The sequence below is a fragment of the Hoplias malabaricus genome, chromosome 11 (genome assembly GCF_029633855.1).
Source record: "Hoplias malabaricus isolate fHopMal1 chromosome 11, fHopMal1.hap1, whole genome shotgun sequence".
NCBI classification, from domain to species: Eukaryota; Metazoa; Chordata; class Actinopteri; order Characiformes; family Erythrinidae; genus Hoplias; species Hoplias malabaricus.
In genome coordinates, this window is record NC_089810.1 from 18457407 (window position 1) to 18479557 (window position 22151).

Sequence of the window (22151 nt, forward strand, 5' to 3'; positions counted from 1 at the left end):
AAAGATAGGGGTAATGTGTGCAGTTGTCTTGGTGAGGCCCAAGAGACGACAGAATTTCAGATGAGCTGGAGAGGGTTAAGCGATTTTCAAGGTTGACAATAAAAGAGGGAAATGCAATATAACAGAGTTGTGATAAAGGCATATACCTGGATCACAGCATCTTTAGAAGTCAGCACTGGGTGGAGTTGAGCACATATTGTGCACATGGAAATACGCTGACTTGGTCTGGGATTGATGTGTGGTTCAAACGTGCAAAAGAACAGAGCCTTGGGGAATACACTGAGTAACAAGCAGTATTTCACTTACTCTTCCTACCCTTACTCCTATCTGTTAAGCAGGGTCTGAACCAGAACAGTGCTAGTGAAGCCAATGCCAGAAAGATTGCCATGAGATTAGTATGTTACGATTAACTGTATCAAAGGCAAAAAGTAGTAGAACAGAAGCAAAACCCTGGTCAGAAGAGAGAAGGAGATCATATAAAATGCGCAAAGAGCTGTCTCAGTGCTATGATGGGGGTGAACGCCTGATTGAACATTCATTCATTCATTATCTGTAACCGCAGCAGGTAGTGTCGCAGTCACACAGCTCCAGGGACCTGGAGGTTGTGGGTTCGATTCCCGCTCCGTATGACTGTCTGTGAGGAGTTGATTTGTTCTCCCCGTGTCTGCATGGGTTTCCTCCGGGTGCTCCGGTTTCCTCCCACAGTCCAAAAACACACGTTGGTATGTGGATTGGCGACTTAAAAGTGTCCGTAGGTGTGAGTGTCTGTGTTGCCCTGTGAAGGCCTGGTGCCCCCTCCAGGGTGTATTTCCCCACTTTGCGCCCAATAATTCCAGGTAGGTTCTGGATCCACCGCGACCCTGAATTGGATAAGCGGTTACAGATAATGAATGAATGAATTATCTGTAACCGCTTATCCAACTCAAGGTTGCGTTGGGTCCAGAGCCTACCTGGAATCATTGGGCGCAAGGTGGGGAAATACACCCTGGAGAGGGCACCAGGCCTTCACAGGGCAACACAGACACACACCTACGGACACTTTGGAGTCACCAATCCACCTACCAACGTGTGTTTTTGGACTGTGGGAAGATACCGGAGCACCCGGAGGAAAACCACATGGACAACACACCAACTCCTCACAGAAAGTCACCCGGAGCGGGAATCGAACCCACAACCTTCAGGTCCCTGGAGCCGTGTGACTACGACACTACCTGCTGCACCACCGTGCCGCCCTCCTGATTGAACAGTGTTAAAAAATGGTTATTGGCATCCGCAAGTTATGCAGCTAGACAGTAACAACATTTTAGACAAAAAGCATATAGGCAGGTGGAGTATGGGTCAGAAATTTTCCATAGCTGAACAATTAAAACCCAGTTTCTTTATGCCAGGGGTGACTACAGTTGTTTTCAGAGTAGAGTTAACATAACCAATTTTAAGTGAAAGATTAATAAGATGACGTGTCATTTTAGAGTGGAATATCATTTCAGAGATGAAACCAGGCTCAACGTAAGAGAATCAGGGGCAAGAAAAAAAAAGCTGCGAAAAGTTGTATATTTTTAGGGGAGCCAAAGAAGCTTGCTAACAGTGGGACAAATAGCTTGGGATTGTGACAAACAGAAAGGACTTGCTGCATTTAAAAGAACACCAGGTAGTGCTGGGTGATATGAGCGCAAATCAATATCACAATTAATTGTACATTTTTACCACGATTACGATTAATGAGCGATTATTTTGTTTTTGTATTTTTGACCTTCATATTTAAGTAACAAGATTTGTACTGTAAATATACTCCAGCATTAAATATGGGATATTTTTTCTAAAGTTGCTTGGAGCTTGTTCTTCTCTTGTTTTCCAAGCACTGTTTATATTTGGTGTGTGATGGTGTTTTGGTCAGTGAAACTATCTTTTCTCAGCGTTTACATTTTACTTATTTTATTTAGTATCATCTTAATTAAAGGCAAAGCACAGCACTTCCAAAACACAGACGCTGTGCTTTTCTTTGGTACTAGCTGCTCGAGTCACTTGGTCGGCCTCCGAGTTTAGGTTGCTTCCATGTTGCAGATAGGGGCAGAATCACATGACTACAGCTTGGTTGTGTAGTTTTAAAGGGGCAGTACATGAACACACAGTGGGGACATTACAGAATAAAAATAATCGATATAGACAAGATTATTTTGATTAGAAGTTCTGAATGTCGATTTTGATTAATTTTTGATTAATTGCCCAGCCCTAACAGCAGGTAATGTTTTTACCTTAAAATTTCAGCTTCAGAATCATTTCAATGCTTCACTGAGCTGTAATAGGGAGAATAGAGCCTCTGTTGATGCTACCCTGGAGTCAGCATAACAGAAACTGCACTATGTAACTTTTGGAAGAGGGTAGGAAACTACAACCCCAGTTCCTCTCCACTTGCCTTTATTTCAGCACAGGGCCCTAAAAGTGTATTAAACGGTGGACCTGTAGGGGGAGTCCAGGAGCCAAATACCAAATCTTACCTAGTGTTCATTTAATGCAATTTTATATATATTTATTTTAAATTTATTATATATTATAAAATAACATCCAAGAAAGCAAGGGAATATATATGTAATCCAGTTTACTTATAGAGACCCATACATTGTCTGCCAATGGTTTGAAGCTAAGTTGTTGACGTATATTTTATAAGCATATGATATTAAGTGCAGCATTAAAAAATGTTACATTGTTCTGAGTCCATACATATGGGTTAGGTCTGATTTGGATTAAGAGATATTCCTGAAATTTACAGAAGGAAGTCATAATTCTTGTCACCCTCCTTGGTCCCAGAACATGAGAAGATGTAAACAAAAGCTATAACTTACCTTATATAGCAAGAAAACCACCTATATACATTGAGAACTGGGACTGGAATGTCAGAAGGCATTGGCTAACTTCAAAAACCAGCAGTCCATTGGTGCTTCAGATGCTGTTCTTTTCATTGTAATAAATCTGTTTATTTGCAGCTTAAGAATGGTTTCAGCATGGAAGTCTTCTTCATCAACTTATTCACAACATTAAAAATAGACAACAGAGTAAACCAGTGAGAGGAGTGGGTAGAAGGCATATTTCTGCTCCAGTATCAAGATGAGCAGAAACTGACTGATTATGAAGGGAGATGGAAACATAAGCAGGTGCAGAAATATTAATCTTAGAAAGAGAAGAGGATTTTAGAAGGTCATAGGATTGACATCAGAGAATGAGCATTTTAGTGGCCTGCATACAAGCACAATTATTTTAGTAGTAGAGCCTGAAACCTTTATAGCCATATATTTGAAATGGAATGCCTCTTGTAATTTACATAGGCTGATTCTCACACCTTCAGGAAAGACAACCAGGCCACCACACCTACCCTTTAACCAAGGAGTGCTGGGATATTTAAAACCAGGTGGAGCAGCTGCATTCTGATACATGAACTCCCCAGGCACTTGCCATGTTTCATTTAAAAACAGTAAATCCAGATGGTTCTGTCCGATAAGGTCACTGAGCAGCGTGGCTTTATCAGCAAGTGAACGGCAATTAAGTAGTGAGGCCGACGGTGTTGAAGCAGACGATTGTGACAGGGCGTCAGCTTGTGGTGCTGAACGCAAAACACCAACTCCTCAAGTGGAATTGGAGTCATTTCTCCTGGATCCACGAGCATTTGTCCGAATGGGGATGCTTGTGTCAGACAACTGAAAAAAGTTTCAGAGAAGAGAAAACACAAGCTTATCATGCTATAATCCCCATAGAGAAGCAATGCCTGTAGACCCTTGTGTTTGCTGGCTGTACTTCTGGGACATCAACAAGTGTTTACTTAAATGAAATAAATCAAACAGTGAGCTATTGAAATCAAAATAATGGCAGCTGTAATATTAAGTGTTGTTTACTCACTGTGTATTCACATGTTTTTGTTTGGGACTTATCACTGCTTAGCCACACATCAGTATATGTTTCTCATTCATTCATTATCTGTAAAAGCTTATCCAGTTCAGGGTTGCGGTGGGTCCAGAGCCTACCTGGAATCATTGGGCACAAGGCAGGAATACACCCTGGAGGGGGTGCCAGTCCTTCACAGATCAACACAAACACATACCTACGGACACTTTTGAGTCGCCAATCCACCTACCAACATGTGTTTTTGGACTGTGGGACGAAACCGGAGCACCCGGAGAAAACCCACCCAGACACGGGGAGAACACACCCAGACACGGGGAGAACACACCAACTCCTCACAGACAGTCGCCCGTAGCAGGAATCGAACCCACAACCACCAGGCCCCCGGAGCTGTGTGACTGCGACGCTACCTGCTGCGCCACCGTGCCACAAGTATATGTTTTTTTTTTTCTTTTCTTGATTCATGATCCAGCTCTTGCTAGATTCCTTTGTTCCCCACAAATCCATGGAACACCTGTACCTTCTCAAAAGGCCATGGACCAGAGGCGATTGCTCTAAGACTGCAAGGGAAGCTCAGCTTCCACTAAAATGTAAAAAAATAAGTGATCAAATATATACTGTTGTGTATACATGTCATTGATTAAATATGCACTACAACGCGCTCAACTTTTGTTCAGAATCAGCTTCTTATCACTGGTAAAGACGCGGCTTTACTCTCAATCATTCCCGCAGTTTCACAGTGCTTTAAACAGTGCGGACGCTGAGCGTCCACAGAGTTCAATAGCGAAGCACCGAAGTGCAGCGAAACGAGACGAGTCATTGGATAAATGCTGGGCTTTGTCCTGCCCATCGAACTGTTTAAGCAGCCTAGCTCTGCTGGCCATTGAGAGGACACTAGTCAAGTCCCTGGAAAAGACGCATTTTTGGTACGACAGGGTCACAGATCATTTTCTTAAAAAGGAACGGAGGGTAGAATTTACGTATAAATAAACCGACACATTTTATGATGTAGGCCGAAATTTAGCTTCCCCTCCTTGAAAGACCAGCATCTGCCACTGCCATGAAGTAATTTTGCATGCTGCTACTGTGAGTCAAAAAAAAAAAAAGGTCGTTAAAGTAGATAGGAGATTTCACAAAAAGCTTGATTGAGCAGGATGTATGCATTTTATTGTGTAGAGTGGAAATACTCTCTGGTTTAAACATCACAGTTTAGTCTTTGCTTGAAACCCTGAGCGAGCAGGTACTAAAAAATAGTGCAGTAGTGTAGATATTATGCCGTGAAAAAGCACCATTAGTGGCACTTCAAAAATAACCAGGGGGCTGTCTTTGCATTTCTTAAATGCTTCCCAGCACTGTGTAATAGGAGGAGACTTAGCTAGCTGGGTGGGATCAGTGACGTCAGGTGACGTTTAGCCTAAAGCTACAAGTAGTGCTTCTAGCTTAAATTATAAGAAGTATCTATAAATATTTTGTACATATAGAGTCTGTCCTAAAACCTAGTGAGCATTTTTCATCATAGTGTGCGCATTCCTGGCTGTCCCAATTCTTAGATACCTTTAAATAAGCTGCCTACAGAGATACCTTAATCTAGCCTAATTTTAAGGCAGCATCGAACAGTTCCTCAGCCACTAAGGCAATCCCATGATGCAATACAAGCACAACTCGTCTTCTTCCAAAGCAAATATAATTAAAATTGAGATGAATATGGGAAGAGCAGAATGCATTGTGCTGAAACGCTGAGTCAATGCTCGCCGCTGAGATAAGTAAACACCGGTTGCGTCCAGCATCTCAGTAATACATTGTATTTTTTCAACTGCCCATCAATTGCATTTAACTGCACATACAGTACAGGTCCAAGAAAAGGATACATAAGATTTGATGTCTTTACAGCTTTACTGTACTCAATGGTTACCAGTAAATAGCCTGATTTCTAACTAGAATCACCAAGAGCTTCCTAAAACTAGCATTGAGTTGAGTAGCCAGCAGACATGTTCACACACTCATATGGGCAGGAGTGTGTGTGTGTGTGTGTGTGTGTGTGTGTGTGTGCTCAAGTGTTTGTGCGTGTGCTCAAGTGTTCACAGAGATGACTGAGGAGGGATCAGACAGCCAGAGCAAGACAAGCTGCATACCGCTCTATCCAGCATTATATCCCCTCCAGCCTCTCTCTCTCTTTCTCCCTCTCTCCCTCTCTCTCTCTCTCGCTCACACACACCACACATACAAACACACACACATGGAAACACACACACAAACACATGCACACAGAGATAAAGCCTTGGACTCAATTCTTTAATTTGACTTGTCTGCTGCAGCCACATTAATGCTTTCTGTGGAAGGAAGTCTTCAAAGTCTAGAACAAGTACCTGACAAAAAATGTACATTGTAATTCAGCAAGACAGCATTAGTCAATGTAACTTAAAAACATACCAAAATATTACAAAGTTGTTATATTTACCACTTGAAAACAGAACACACTTTGTTTTCAGAAATCATGACTATGTGTGGTTCTTCAAATTTGGTGAATGGAACTCGGAAATGGGTTGAGCAAGGAGTGCAAGGGTTTTAACCAAGATATTTTAACCGATGCACATGGCATCTGTTGCTGTATTCCTTAAATTCAGAATTTATGTATTTGTTTAGCGCAGCATGGTGGTGCAGCAGGTAGTGTAGCAGTCATACAGTTCCAGGGACCTGGAGGTTGTGGTTTCAAGTCCCGCGCCGGGTAACTGTCTGTGAGGAACACTGTGGTGTGTTCTCCCCATTTTTGCATGGGTTTCCTCTGGGTGCTCCATTTTCCTCCAATGGTCGAAAAACTTAGCACGTTGGTAGGTGGATTCGTGACTCAAAAGTGTCCGGAGGTGTGAATGTGTGTGTGTGAGTGTGTTTCACCCTGTGAAGTACTGGCGTCCCCTCCGCAGTGTGTTTCCGCCTTGAGCCTGAATTTGATAAGCGCTTACAGACAATGAATAAATGTATTTGTTTATTTCAGGATGTTTATATAATAATAATAATAATAATAATAATAATAATGGGGGGGGGGGGGTTAAAGAAAATCAGGACTTTAAAAAGGTGAGTAAACTCCAAAAACAAAAAGGTGAGCAAATGTAAAAAGGTGAGTAAATGTAAAAAGGTGAGTAAATGTTTAAATAACAAATAATAATAGTGTTATTTATATATTTATTTAGTGTTTACCCTCCAGAGATATCCTGAGCTATTTTATTATGATTTACACTTGAATTAGAAAATGAATTAGATAGTACTATAACTTACCTGTGGAATGATGGCAAACAATGTAATGTCAATCAACTGTACAGCTATTAGGAAAAAAAAAACAAAATGAACTCAAGATGTCACAGAGTTACAGCACTAAGCCTCAGCGTTCTAGCCATGGACCCTCACTGGGGTAAGCTCCCTCTCACTTTTACACATCTCTCTGTGAAGCAGCATGAAGACCACCCCAGGAGATACAGCAGCCTGGCTTTGTGCATCTGGCCATGCCCTGGTTTATCCACACACAAGTCAAACACAAGGAATGAACTCAGCACACTTTTCAGATGTGACAACACACACACACACACACACACACACAAGAGAAAGGGAACAAATCACTAGGGTATGAGTTGCTTGTCTGACTCACTAACTCACTATCAGTCACTCCCACACTGTTTCTACACAGGCGACCAAAATAGCAGAGAGAACGGTGGCAAAAAAAACAAATATTTAGAAACAGTCTGAAGCCAGGTCTACTGCTGGAGGCAAGCATGTCATCAAAGTGTGTGTGTGTGTGTGTGTGTGTGTGTGAGAGAGAGAGAGAGAGAGAGAGAGAGAGAGAGAGAGAGAGAGAGCATGGAATCCTGTGCTGTGTTTTATGTTTTTGTACTTGTATCTGTGTGTGTGTGTGTGTGTGTGATATAGACACTGAAAGATCAAGTGAAAGAAAGAGCTGGGGGAGTTAAGGGGAGCGGGGGCGTTAAGGAGAGAGGGGGAGTTAAGGAGAGACGGAGAGACGGGGGGTTTAAAGAGAGCAGGGAAATTAAGGAAACAGAGCAATAGAGCAAGAGGTAAAGGAAGATGGAGAGAGAAAGATAAATCAAAGATACAGAGGGTTGGGGGAGAGAGAGAGAGAGAGAGACTGTGAGGTGACGATGTGAATAGCTCTCTGCTGTAAAGTGACATACAATGTTCATGTTTATGTGGCTATTCATGCTTTGCTATTCACTCTCGCCCACTGAGCATTTTAAGGGCTGTTTGACTGGGTTTCTTGTGGGCGATCACACATGCACGCACGCACACACACACACACACACACACACACACACACACACACACACACACACACTCACCTGCTTATCAGTGTCTCAGGAAGCCTAGGCAGCCTCCACAGCCACATGAATAGCAGGCATTTCAAGGGTGTAGAGCCATGAAGAGATTTATCACTGCATAGAATGATGCCGAGCTGTCGTTTTCACTCTGTATCGATTAGTTCCACACCTCCATGTGCACTCTCGCTCAGAAAGAAGGACATGTGTACACACGATATCCTCCCTACCTTAGTAAACGTATACACTTAAAGACATTCTGGGTGCTGAGGGTCCTAACAGAGAGCTTGTATACAAACACACACACACACGCTCATTGTTTAGTTCTGAAAGCAAATCTCTTTGCTCTTTGTGCTGTCATTAGCAGAATTTGTAGAGAACCGTATTTTAGTGGAAGTGTTTACCTGGGGCTTGTCAATTTTTTTGCTTTCAATTTGTACTTGAAAATCAGCCAAAACATTCAAATGACCTCCTTGCTTCTACTTTCATTGTCCATTCTAGCATCTCCAAAGGCACGTATATGCAGTTACAGGTGGAAATCCATCTGTCTTCCTTTGCATTTACAAGTTGGACAACAATGTAGATGTGTCTGATACAGTGGCCAGGGAGCGAGCACATTCCAGTACTGCTGTGTCTGATCCACACGTATAAGCACAACACACACAATAACACCACCACCAGGTCAGTGTCACTGCAGCATTGAGAATGATCTACCATCTGGTCCTGGTTAATGCAAGATTTTTTTGTTGCTTCAAAGCATCAGTGAAATGGATGTTTTCTTTTCTTTTGTAGCAAATGTTGCCACTTTATACAAATTTTACAGAAGGCTGGGAAAAAACACCATGCAGCCTGATGAACAAATTGTAACAATCTGCGTTATGAACCACTACATGAGTTTAAGTTGCAGTTTTTTGAAACAAAGCAGGTTTGTAGGTATATTCATGACATTTTAATTTGGAAGTGTATATGACAGATTTAGACAGAACTTATTTTAAAATTCCAATGTTTTGGTATTTATTTGTGTATGAGCCTATTTTGGAGTTGACTCACAGATGAGGACATTCACCATTCCAGTGATTCCGGCTTTAGTCCTGACTCGGGGCTTTTCACACACACAGTCAAGGTCTTGGTAACTTGCTCAAGGACAAATGTGTAGGTGAATTGCCACTTTCCAGTCCATTTTGCTGAGGAAGTGATCACAGAGGCAGAGAATTGCAGCTAGACACAGAGATCACGATCGAGTCGTCAGGGTGTTTCCACACAACCCATTCTCAGCGCAGCTCTGATTATTATCGCATTAGGCCCACTGTGCAAACATTCTGCAATCATCGGCATGCCGGCATAATGGAGACGTCTTCCTCAACAAGGCACAAAATATGTAAGGAGCGTTGCGGCGATCACAAACACTTGTGTCAAGCGCATTAGCCGTCTTCATTAAAGTGGGATTGAGTTTTATTCAAATTGGCTAAGCATTCCTGTTATTTATGTAAATGAAGATACCATCAGAGAATGTGCCATTCCTGTGCTGAAATGTTTAATGTATGGCGTCCCAGATAATGAACGGACTGAAGGCATGCTGAATGCCCAAAGGCAGAAAAATGAAAACAGAAGGGTGCCTTCCAGAGAAAAATGTTGGCTGGAAAGGACTGGACAACATGCTTTGATTATCTGCCATTGAGAAAATGGCAATAAAACACAGCAACAAAAGGGACAAATAGGCTTTAGAGGTGCACTGGATTGCTCTTAGCCCAAGGTGGAAAAACCTTTGAGAGAGAAATGTGCTGTCTCCAGCTAAGCTATTAGTAAGATAAGCTGGTAGGAAGGTCGTTTTGAGAATATTTTGGAACAGTTCTGCTAGCAACGCCCTACCTGCAGCATGTGAATCCCTGTAATGTCCTCTGCACATGGTGCTATATCCTTGGGAAACACTATAACAAACACGATTGACGCATGTTTTCTGGAGGGTGTTTGTGTGTGTGTGTGTGTGTGTGTGTGTGTGTGTGTGTGTGTGTGTGTGTGTGTGTGTGTGTGTGGGTGTGTGTTTTGTGAGCGGGGGTAGGTGGTGTGTCTGAGAATGCGAGGGGTTGTTGTTGAGTTTTCTCTCTGCACCTCATCCATAATATGTGTGCAGCCTCATATTTCTAATGCAATCCTTTTAGCCCAGCTCTCTTATCTAGCTGCTGCAGATCAGCTCCATGTTAGCAGAGAAATACTGCAACAGAACTCTCAGCTCTATACTGTGAAAATCATTATTTTCATCAGCTCGATGAATCAAAGTTCAAACAATGGCATCAAACCAAAAAATAAATTCAACATTTACTAAATGCTCTCTTTGCTCTTTATAAAGACTGTATGGGGAAACTGACATCTGGAAGTGTAGAGATTTGTGTGGAGATTAAGATTAAAATAAGCCCCACTGTGAAACATGCAGTAACATGAAAATATCACAGACCGCCATCTAAGTAGAATATCAAATCATTGACACACATCAAGATTGTCCTCCACTCAACTTTTGAGCCCCAGTATTGATTACATATATATTTTATGAGAAATCTAACATCCAGATCTGGGGAAAAAAAATTCCTGTACTTTCGTCCACTGTGAGAACAGAATTCAACACTAAGGGTCTAAAAGGGGGTGCATGCTAATACTGTGAAAAAGAAATAGACAAAAAAGAACACTGGTGCTAGAATATCAAAACTTTACCTCTGTAGCATATCACATTTACAACAATAACAGCTAAAAGGATCAAACCCAACACCCAGGACCCTGGAGCTGTGTGGCAGTGACTCTACCTTTATATAGATATGAAATATATATTTTGCAGGCTTGACCTGAGGAAGTAAGATGGACGTCATGCTGACAGACCAACCTATTTGTGGTGGATAAAAATAAAATCATTAAAATCTAATGACAGTGTAACCAGATTATTCACAGGTTTATTAAGCCGATTAAAGCAGGCGTGCCTCTTTGTTTCACACTAAATTCAGCTGTGAAAGTGTTTTTGGCAGGACCCAGAGTGGATGATTAAAATGTTATTAAATGCTTTATGCCAATGATATTGCGCTGCCTTCCAAAGGAGACAGTATGTGCCTTTGGCGTCCCACTTCGCCATCTCGGAAACAAACAGCCCACGCTTTCAATTGAGCGTTTCGAAGATGGAGGCAGCCTTATGAGTTCTAATGGTGTGTACTGGGATATGAGATAATCTAGCTGTGACAGCAAGGCAGGTCTGCACACAAAGGCAATTCTCCCCTATAAACATTTCACATGATTGTAAAGGCACAAAGGAGCCTGCCACCACAAAAGACATCAAATCAAAATGAAAAAAGACACCGTACAGTGCAAAACTCAGAGACCACCTATTGTTAATTCCATATGCAGTCAATATACAATCTGCACAAGTGGTTTTAGAAGATATATATGAAGAGATCACTTGCTCAAAATTGTTAAATGGTAGAAAAAAAGAGGACTTCTTACAACCATGGAAGGCCAGGCAGTTAACATGTCTGCTCTCTCCATCAGATTAATAGTACATTTGTCTTAGAGAGATATGAGAAAGCTACTGAGAAGAGGGCATGAACACGTATATTCATTAATTCATTCATTGTCTGTAACCCTTTTATCCAATTCAGGGTCACGGTGGGTCTAAAGCCTACCTGGACTCATTTGGCGCAAGGTGGGAACACACCCTGGATGGGCTGCCAGTCCTTCACAGAGCAAGACACTCTCACACATTCACTCATATACTCACACCTACGGACACATTTGAGCCGCTAACGTGTGTTTTTCGACCGTAGGAGGAAACCGGAGCACCCAGAGGAAACCCACGCAGACACCCAGAGCTGTGTGACAGTGACACTACCTGCAGCACCACCTTACCACCTTCTAAAAAGAATCAAATGAATAAATAGCAGTGGTGGACAAAATATACAAACCATGTACTTCAGTTAAAGTACAGATACTGAATGAAAAATATTACTCCAGAAGAAGTAGAAGTCCTCGATTTAGATCTCCACTTGAGTAAATGTATGAAAGTATTTACCTTCAAATGTAATTAAGTATCAAATTACATATTACAGCTTACGATTATGTCCTGTTATAAGTTTTGTAACAAAACTCATGCTTAATCAATACATTGTAGATGAAAAATCTCTAGTGTCACTCTTGGTTCACTGGACTTTTAATAGAATTTCATTAATTAGTCTGAACACAGAAACGCCAAAGATTAATTACAATGAATGTCATATCAAATGTGATATACACCCATGATTTTTGCCCTCCAAACCAACAGGGGTCACTGTATCCTGAGTATTAGCCCAATTTATGATTCTGCATCAAACCTACGCAGTAGAGCACACATCGAACTGAACCCTACACCATAGCCTGACTAGCACCTCTCCAGAAATATAATTATATGTTACAACAATACAGTCTGCAACAACTGTGAAACATATAAATTCCTCCACATTACAGAGACTGCAGACAGCAACAAATTCACTACCAGAGATTTCCTCAGACAATGGTTTGGATGTCACAGAATGAATAAAAGGGTTAAACCAAGGAAAAGTACAGACATCTCAGAATAAAGAAGAAAAAAACTTACAACAAGGAATGGGAACACATGGGAAAAAATGAATCCTACTGTCAGGATTCTCTGGGGCAGACTGACGTAGGCGGACGCACACGCTGAAACACAAATTACTTTATTTACACAAAAGATACCAAATCAAAGACAGGCAGACTTAGATAGGGAAACACACACGACTTGACTTGACTTGAATTGACTTGAATTGACTTGAATTGACTTGGGGAAGGAAAACGAGCAAGAGAACGAATGAGAATGAATGACCGACAAACAGGACAAGACACAGACACGATACACCTGGACAGCTAACCAGGGGGCAGGTTAACAAATGACACAGACGAGGAGGCGGAACAAAGGCGGGACTAGAACAACAATAAACATAGCCATGTGCTAAAAGAGCACATGGGCGGGAAAACAGACATGATGAGGGCGTGACACCTACCTACCTTTCTTCAGTGCTGAGTCAAGATTAGCATTGACAGAGACTCTGTTCTCCCTATTACAGCACAGTGAAACAGCACAATAATTTTGAAGCTGTAATTTTAAGGAAAAAAATATTACATGGAGTTCCTTTAAGCTCTCAGTTTTGTCTTCATAGTTGCAAAGTATGCCTATTATTTGAGCTAATTCTGCAATTTTGAGCCATCTGTATCTGTAAAGTTTTTAGTTTTTCTGACTTTTTGCCTGATACTTGGTATTGATAATTTACGCTTTAACCTGTTAAACACGGTTAAATAAACCTGCAACTGATTCTCACCCACAGTTTGGATATGAATTTGATGTATAATACTATAACATGAATGAATAATAGTCACTGCTTTCTCTAACTAAATGGTACATTTTGTTAAGACATATTAAGACAAACTTGAGGTTTGCTTGTTTTAGCGCTCAGACTGTATCAGTCCATCTCCTGGCAACAGTGAAATTTGTTCAGACATTTTATGGTTTTACCCACAAAGATTGGTAGTAACACACTACATTTACTCCATTACATTTACTTTGTACTTTATAAGAGTGCTTTTAATGCAGCACATTTTTACTTTTACTTGAGTATATTTGTGAAGAAGGAGCAGTACTCTTACTCTGTTACCTTGAGCTATGTGCAGACTGTTTTGTTCTTCTTGTTGTTATTCTTTGTAATCTCAGCCTATTGAGCCTATTGTTGTGTTAGTGTACATGTAAATACACATACCTACACACATCTACACAAAGTTTATGGTTTACATAAACTTATGACTTCTTTTTCTTATTGCTCTTATTCTTTTAACCTCTACTTATTGAGCCCATTGTTTTGTTATTAAGTTATTGTGGCTGAATTTCATTTGTTACTTTGTAAAGATTTAATTTATTATTGTTTTAGCTGTTTAAGAGATATTCTCTGGCTCTGAATGATCTTGCTGTTTTATATTTTTGTGCATTCAGGTGTATCATTTGAGGTCCTGATTATTAAACATAGAGGTTACTTAGCAGTTACTCAGTACTTGAGTAGTTTTTTCACTTAGTAATTTTTACTCTTACTCAAGTAATTAATTGGGTAACAATTTTTGACTTTTACTTGAGTCATATTATTCTAAAGTAAAAGTAATCTTACTAGAGTAAAATTTTTGGCTAATCTACCCACCTCTGTTTACCCACACATAAACCATTATGAATTTTCATAATGTAGTGGAGTAGAAATAAGGTATTTGACTTTGAAATGCAGTGGGGATAAATTGAAAAGTTGGCCAAAATTCAAATAATTTAGTAAAGTATGGATACATCCAAAAAAAAAGTCCACCACTGATAAATAGGTTATCTTTGATAAACTAAAAATAAGACACCTGAAAAGAATAAACACAGACATTTCTGAAATTATATTTAGTTGTTGAGGTGTGGCATTCTCAAGTCTATTTGTGTTTTCTAAATTTCCCTGAAGCTGTAAAGTGGATGTACATGTACTAAACAAATACATGGTGATCTGTGGCACTGAACTTTTGTGCACTGTAATATAATTATTTATGGTTATATTTAATGTGGCATGTTGGCTGAGTTAAGCTTCTTGTCTGTCATCTCACATTGCACTACACAGGAGGAAATTCATAAAACGCTCCAGATTTAACTTCCTCTGACTGACACTCCACAGGAAATTAAACCTTAGGCACCCTGCATTGCACAGAGCTGATAATAAAGTGCTGAGTTTATTAGAAATCAGTCAAAATTTAGGCTGGATGTTAATTATTTCTATCAAAGCATGCAGTGGTGACATCTCCTTTTCTCTAACTATAACAACATATAAAACATATAAAACCTAGCAAGTATTGTCAGCTGTGCAGCAGCGTACATCTCCCAAACCGCCAACAAGAATAAACTGATTTATTACTAGAACGAGAGAGAGAGAGAGAGAGAGAGAGAGAAATAGGTGAGAGAGAGATAATGTGAGAAAAAAAGAAAAGGGAGAAGAAATGGAAAAGAGAGTTATGAAAATAGAGTAAGTGTAAGAAAAATGGAGAGAGTGACAGACAGAGTATATAGTAATAGACAATAGATCAATAATATGTCAAATAAAACAAAACCCCACATGAGCAATCCCAAAGCAACAGCATCAAGGAAATATTCCCTTGAATCTGAAAGGAGAAACTTAAGAGGAATCATTCTCCTCTGGTCAAAACCATTTAGAAATTGTTGATACAGAGTCACAGTACCATCAAATAAATCTGTTGCATGTTCTGGGGTACTGAAATAATAACAGTGTTTATTGATTAAAATGAACAATAATTCATGGAAAAAACATTTGCATTGTGTGATGTACGTGCAGAGCCAGAAGGAAATATTTATCAATACCACCAGCACCCTAGTGGTTTTGGAGACATTGGCAGTCAGTCTGCTATCTGGAACAGGAAGGACAGGTTGACAGTCAATTACTCGGACAAAAGTAAAGAGATGGAGTTAGTTTTGTTTTAGCTGTATGGAGTATTTGCCGTATCAGCAATTTCAGAGTGAGGGCAATGTGGAAAGTCAGAGGAAATACAGCATCCCAGTTTAATACCTTCCCCATAACCATGAACCCCTAAGTCCACCACCTTTGTGTAAAGGGAACCATCAATTCCTTGCAAGATATTTTACATCAGTAGAATTTCAAAATTAATATGAATTTTTTCTGGAAGCCAATGCATTTCTGATAGAATTACATGATGTTATTATTGAAATTATTTAAAAATATACCTGTTGAACCAGTCAGATCAGGGAAGTCAGCAAGATTTAACATTCATTCATTCATTCATTCATTCATTGTCTGTAACCGCTTATCACATTCATGGTTGCAGTAGGTCTGGAGTCTACCAAGAATCACTGGGCACAAGGCAGGAACACACCTTGGATGGGGCACTAGTCCTTTGCAAGGCGACACACACTCACACCTATGGAAACTTTGGAGTAGCCAATCCACCTACTCATGTGTGTTTTTTTTGTACCAGTGTGGACATGGGGAGAACAAAACAAACTCTTCACAGACAGTCAAGTTATAAAATTAAATTTGATTTGTTTCTGGTGGCTTTCTATCCCAGAAGGAAAACCTCTTTTTGTTACTGTTTTAAAGAAGGACGTTTTGTAACATCCAGCCTTTCACATATTTTATTCACTCCTCGATCACTTCAATCTACGTTTCTCATCAGGTTTACTGGATATGTATAATTGTATGTATTGTATTTACAATATGTATTTTCTGTGTAAGTGTAGAATTAAATGGCATTTTAATGTGTCCTAAATAATAATAATAATAATAATAATAATAATAATAATGGTCCTAACATGGAGTCTTGTATGATACCATTCTCACTTTTGTTTGATTTGTATCTTTTTAAACCGTTATAAATATAAAGTGATTGTTAAGGTTGGATTTGAGGCACTTAGGAACTGAACAAGAAAAATAAAGTAGAGACAGTACGAAGAGGTAGTTAATGAAAGAGTGGATAGAGAAAGTGTGTGTATGTGTGTGTGTGTGTGTGTGAGAGAGAGAGAGAGAGAGAGAGAGAGAGAGAGAGAGACTGCAGTGTATTTGGAGGAGCACTGTGGAGATATCTCCAGAGAAACAGCTCAGAACACTCAATGCACTGTGGCCTGTGCTAAAACAGGAAGGAGTCCAATATTGCAAGGCTGTGGGGGGCTGGCGAAAAAGAGATGGGATGAGTGAAGCAGGGATGGAGGGAAGGAGGGAAGGAGTGAAAGAAGGATTTTGGGCCCTTCTCCTCTTCCGCCCTGAAGAGACTCTTTTCATTCTGAGCAGCTTGAGTCTTCACAAAGACATGAGAGGTCAGTTTGTCCAAGCAGAGTGAGTAAGCCAGCAGTCTGAGAGAGAGAGAGAGAGAGAGAGAGAGAGAGAGAGAGAGAGAGAGAGAGAGAGAGAGAGAGAGATTGAAGTGTATGTGTGTGTGTGTGAGAGAGAGAATGATAGATAAATAAATAGAGAAAGAAAGAGAGAGAGATTTTGCAGGTAAGCTAAATGGTTAAAAAATTAACTGAAGAAAATGGGTAGGTTTTCTATCAGAGGTTCTATTTCTTTGGTTATTGTGGTCACGATGAGGCTTGTTAATATATATACACAGCATTATCAAAAACGTTGGTACACTGCAAAATGTAAATAAAGTGCAATGATGCAAAAAACAAAAGAACAAAAAAGTTAAACCCTATAATGTGAGACATCGTTTGTGTGTGTGTGTGTGGGGGGGGGGGGGGGTTCTGTTTGTTTTTTTTAATATATACCCAGTTAGTATTTGATGCCAGTAACACATTCCAAAAATGTTGGGACAAGGCAACAAAACACTAGTAAAACTGTGTATTGCTACAAAAAATAAATTGGGTTCAGTGGCAGCAGGTCTGTGACATGATTGTGTTTAGAGAGCATTTCAGAGAGGCTGTCTTTCAGAAATAAAGATGGGAGGAGTTTTAATATTCTGTAAACTGCACAGACAAATAGTGAAACACTTCAAAAAATAAAGTAAAATAGCAAAGAACCTGGGGGGGATTCCTTCATCTGCTGTACCAGCATCTCTGATGATTTGGGGTTATATTTATATCTCCACAGATGACAACAGCATTGTCTTTCAGACCCATTGAAAACACTTGGTGCATTATCAAATGAATAAATGCTTTACTCTGAAATGTTGAGCTGGTGAAATCCTAAATCATGCAAAATTGGGAAGTCATTTCACTTTCAAACATATGTACAGAGACAGGTTCTTTGAGGTGCAAACAAGAGCAGATGCAACAAATACTATGCTATGCTATTCAAAAACTATACAAGAATTCTACACACCATATGCTTTATACTCAGCTGATTTTACCCTTTATTATTGGTGAATCCAGCTATTTTAAGGTGCACAAGTTGTGTCTCAAAAAAGATGCATGGAAACAAATGAAAATGAGTTTAATGTCATTGTGTTCAGTGCTGATTATCTAATGGAGGTGTATAGATCACACAAGCACTGGGCTGCGTTCTCTGTGTTTGTATAATGTAAGTAATCATCCAACATCTGTACCTGAGGTCATTAATATTCGCATGGCTGAATGTTATCAAACATGTTGCTTTACCAACCAGTCTTCATATATTTTATCAGAATCTGGATGCACAAGCAATAGACCTATTTCATGGCATGAAAAAAATAAATAAATAAACGAAAAAAAAGGAATGCGCACATGGCCGGACCCAGGCCAGCAAATTCAATGTTTGTGTGTGCACTGTCTGTGGCAAGCTTTGCATAGTGCGTGTGTTTGTGTGCAGCTATTTGTGAGTGAGAATCATGCACAGAGATAACAGAGCACTTGTCAGTTTGGAGCGTTTCCTGCTACACACACTAGCCCAGTTTCACTGCCATCTACATAAATCCATAACAGGAGGGCTCCTAATCACTCAGTAAAGAGAAAAAGACAAGCCAAGCTGAGACAGATAAACAACCACCAAATCACACCATGATCACACACACACACCTAGTCCAATCTACCATGCATGTTAGTGTTAGCCTAAAACTGAACAATCTTCTCACATGATGACTGTGATTTTACTGACTCCATTGACTCAGCTTACACTACTTCCACTCCGGTTGAAGCGAAGGAGATGGAAGACTGGAAGGAAGGATGAAGTGTTGGCATGTGGTTTGGGCAACAGAGGCCAGAGGCACGCAGTGAGACAGGATAATTAGCCCATATAATTAGCTGAGTGTGCCCAAGTGTGTGAGTGACTTTCTCAGATGAGAGGATGCAGCAGTGACGCTGTGGACAACCACAGAGTGGACATCTGAGACCTGAGAACAGTGTTGTACACATGCGTGCCTGCACACACACACACAACATTGTATCTCTTACCTTAATTTTGTGAAGACCTAACACTAACCCTAACCTTAAACCAAACTTAAAGCATGTTTTTACTTTAAAATGTGATGATTTACATTGTGAGGAACAGTCTGTGGATACGACAAGTAAGATAAGTCCCCACAATGTGAATGTGTAAACAGTTTTGCTTGCCACAATGTGATATATTGCTGGTACACGCACACACACACGCACCACAATCTGCAAGAACTAGCCATCCGAAACAAACTAATCAAGTTACCATATGCTTTCCACATGACCTCTAACACGTGGTTTGTCATGCCTTCTGACTGAAAGCAATGGAGGACAATACACATAGACAGGGTTTTTTATATAAACTGTACGTGGTTATATATACATACTTGTGCTTCAACATCTATTAAATTATATCTAACAACACTTATTTAGTATTATACCTATCTGTCACTAGACCACATACTGTATATACAACCACACCTATACACAGCTCAGTAATACTCAGCTGTAATTTAGCCAAACTTACGTAACCTCATATATATGTAGCAATATCTGTATGTAACTACATCTAACTCTAATTTCAACAATGTGGAATTACACCTATGTAAGCTCACCTACATAGGCATATCTAGCTACATAAGTACATATAACCAATTGTAACATTATCATAGACACACAAGGAGTCATATCCCAGTGCATATCCAAGTACAACTAACCCTGTTCACCAACGTACATGCTGTACCACATATAAACATATCACCAAGATGCTTGTTAATGCTGGGCATGAAGGTTTTTGCTCTCTTTTTGTAATCTTGATACTGTAGATTCTTAGGGGCAGTTTTCTGTCAAGGTAAGAAAACAAACCCACACACAGACACACTTACAGTAGTTTAATTGTGTGCAGATACACGTCCACTTCTGAGGTATGCTCAGCATCTAGAAGCTGAATTGGGACTAGGCTTTTGTCATCTCAATGTGAGAAGAAAAGGAGCTTCAGTGGAGAAAACGTCTCTCAGTCAGAGGAGAGCGCTACAGATGAAAATGGATGTGTCTGTAGAACTCTGAGACAGATCGCTTCATAAATGTTACATCATTCCTTTCAGATCGCAGGATTAAATATTAAGCAGCAGGATAATGAACTGCACTGTACCTTATGCAGAACCCCAAGATCCATCCAGCTACATCAGATCTGACAGATAACCAATCACACGGATTCCACGCAAGCCTCAAAGACCCTGACAACCAGCAGGATCCACACATCACTACTATTTCTAGTTTTCATTTAAATTATTTCATGCCATAGTGAATGCATATCAGTAATCTAGTTTGGAAAATAGGCCAGTTTTAAGACCCTTTAGCATTCAGCATAAACAGACTTTATTACTGCCATATAAAATAAAACTGCAATTAATGTTGAATAAACCCTGTGGACATATTTTGTGTGTAATAAAATAAGAACACTGTAATTTTTTATCCACTGAAAAAGGCCAGATAAAAGTGCTGAAGCTAGTCCAGAAGCTTCCTCTCCTGTGTGACATTTTCCCCATTACCTGTGTGACTGCAGCTCTATTGAGAATGTATCTGTGCTCCACATCTCTGCCTCTCTCTGTGTGCCCCTCACACTAAGAGAAAAGTGTGACACTATCAAAGAGGCCGGAGACAAACCTGGGGAATTTGTTTCCTCTCCTCTCTGACCCCAGAAGCCCAGCACACCACACACACACACACACATACACACACACACACACACACACACACACAGCCTTTTTGAGAAACTGATCTTTTATCTGTGTGTTTTATTGTGCTATGAACTGTTTTACTACAAAATAGAGTGTATAGCTATTTGGTTAATAAAAAACTCCAATTAATCATGTCCACCCTCCAAAAATAACATAAATTACTCTCATGTTAGCTTTTGAAAAACTGTCATTTCTCAGGTGTCACCAGCCTGTGTCAGCAGCACTGCCCTTGAAAAGCATTGTAGTAAGCGCAAAATTTCACTGGAAAAAATCACACTGGAATTTGCTCATCTCATTCGAACAACATGCAACCACATGAGCAGTTATATGTCACATGTTCAAAGTCAAGATTTAAAGTTTATATTTCAAAGGTTTATATGAAATATCATGTGGCAAATATGTTTGTTGTTTTAAAGATAAAATGGCTAGGAACTACAGGAAGGGCTTACATTTTCTTACACACTTCAGTACTTTAGCAATAACAGGCATAGGATTATAACACTGGGAATGTATGGGGTTAATAGCATAATATATAACCTAGGATTCTAAATGAAATACACATTTAAATATGAAAAATTGTTTGTTATTTATTTCCATTTATTATATTATTTAATTTTTATAATGAAAGCTTACAAATATTCACCTCTCCATCTGGAGTAGAAAATGTAATTTACACAGGAACTGTGTCTAAACCACTGTTGTACCTTAAAAACTACATTTATACTGTTTCTAACAATAATGTACATGCAGTACCTTCTAAAATTTTATGGTATTAAAATAAAATAAAAAGTGAAAGTGTTTACTATTTTAATCATTCCAAATATATTAATGTAAACAGTTTATTTAGGTAGTGAGTGTTTAAAATAATTAACTCAAATTTTGATGGAATCTGATTCAATTTATTTCTAAAGAATGATAATCAAATCAAACTGATGTTGTCAGAGATTAATGTCCCTGAAATCCTGAACTTAATAAATGCCAATCTACTGTAAAATGCACAGTAAATTTGGTTGTAGAGGAGACTGTGTGTTTTATCGACCCATTGATGGCTGATAAAGCACACAGCAATAAGGTTCCTAATGAAGCAGGGACTGTGGTTAGACATACTGAGTGAAGGTAATGTGCTGGAGAAAAAAAGCCAAGGCAGCTGGTTGGACAGATGTCCTCCCTGTAGGAGGCTAAGGGACAAATGTAACAGAGCAAGCCCAGCACAACACATTCTCTCCAGGCTCCAGCAGCCAGCTTAGGACCCTCTCTGTGGGTCACCTCCAGAAGTTAATGACCCTCTCTGGG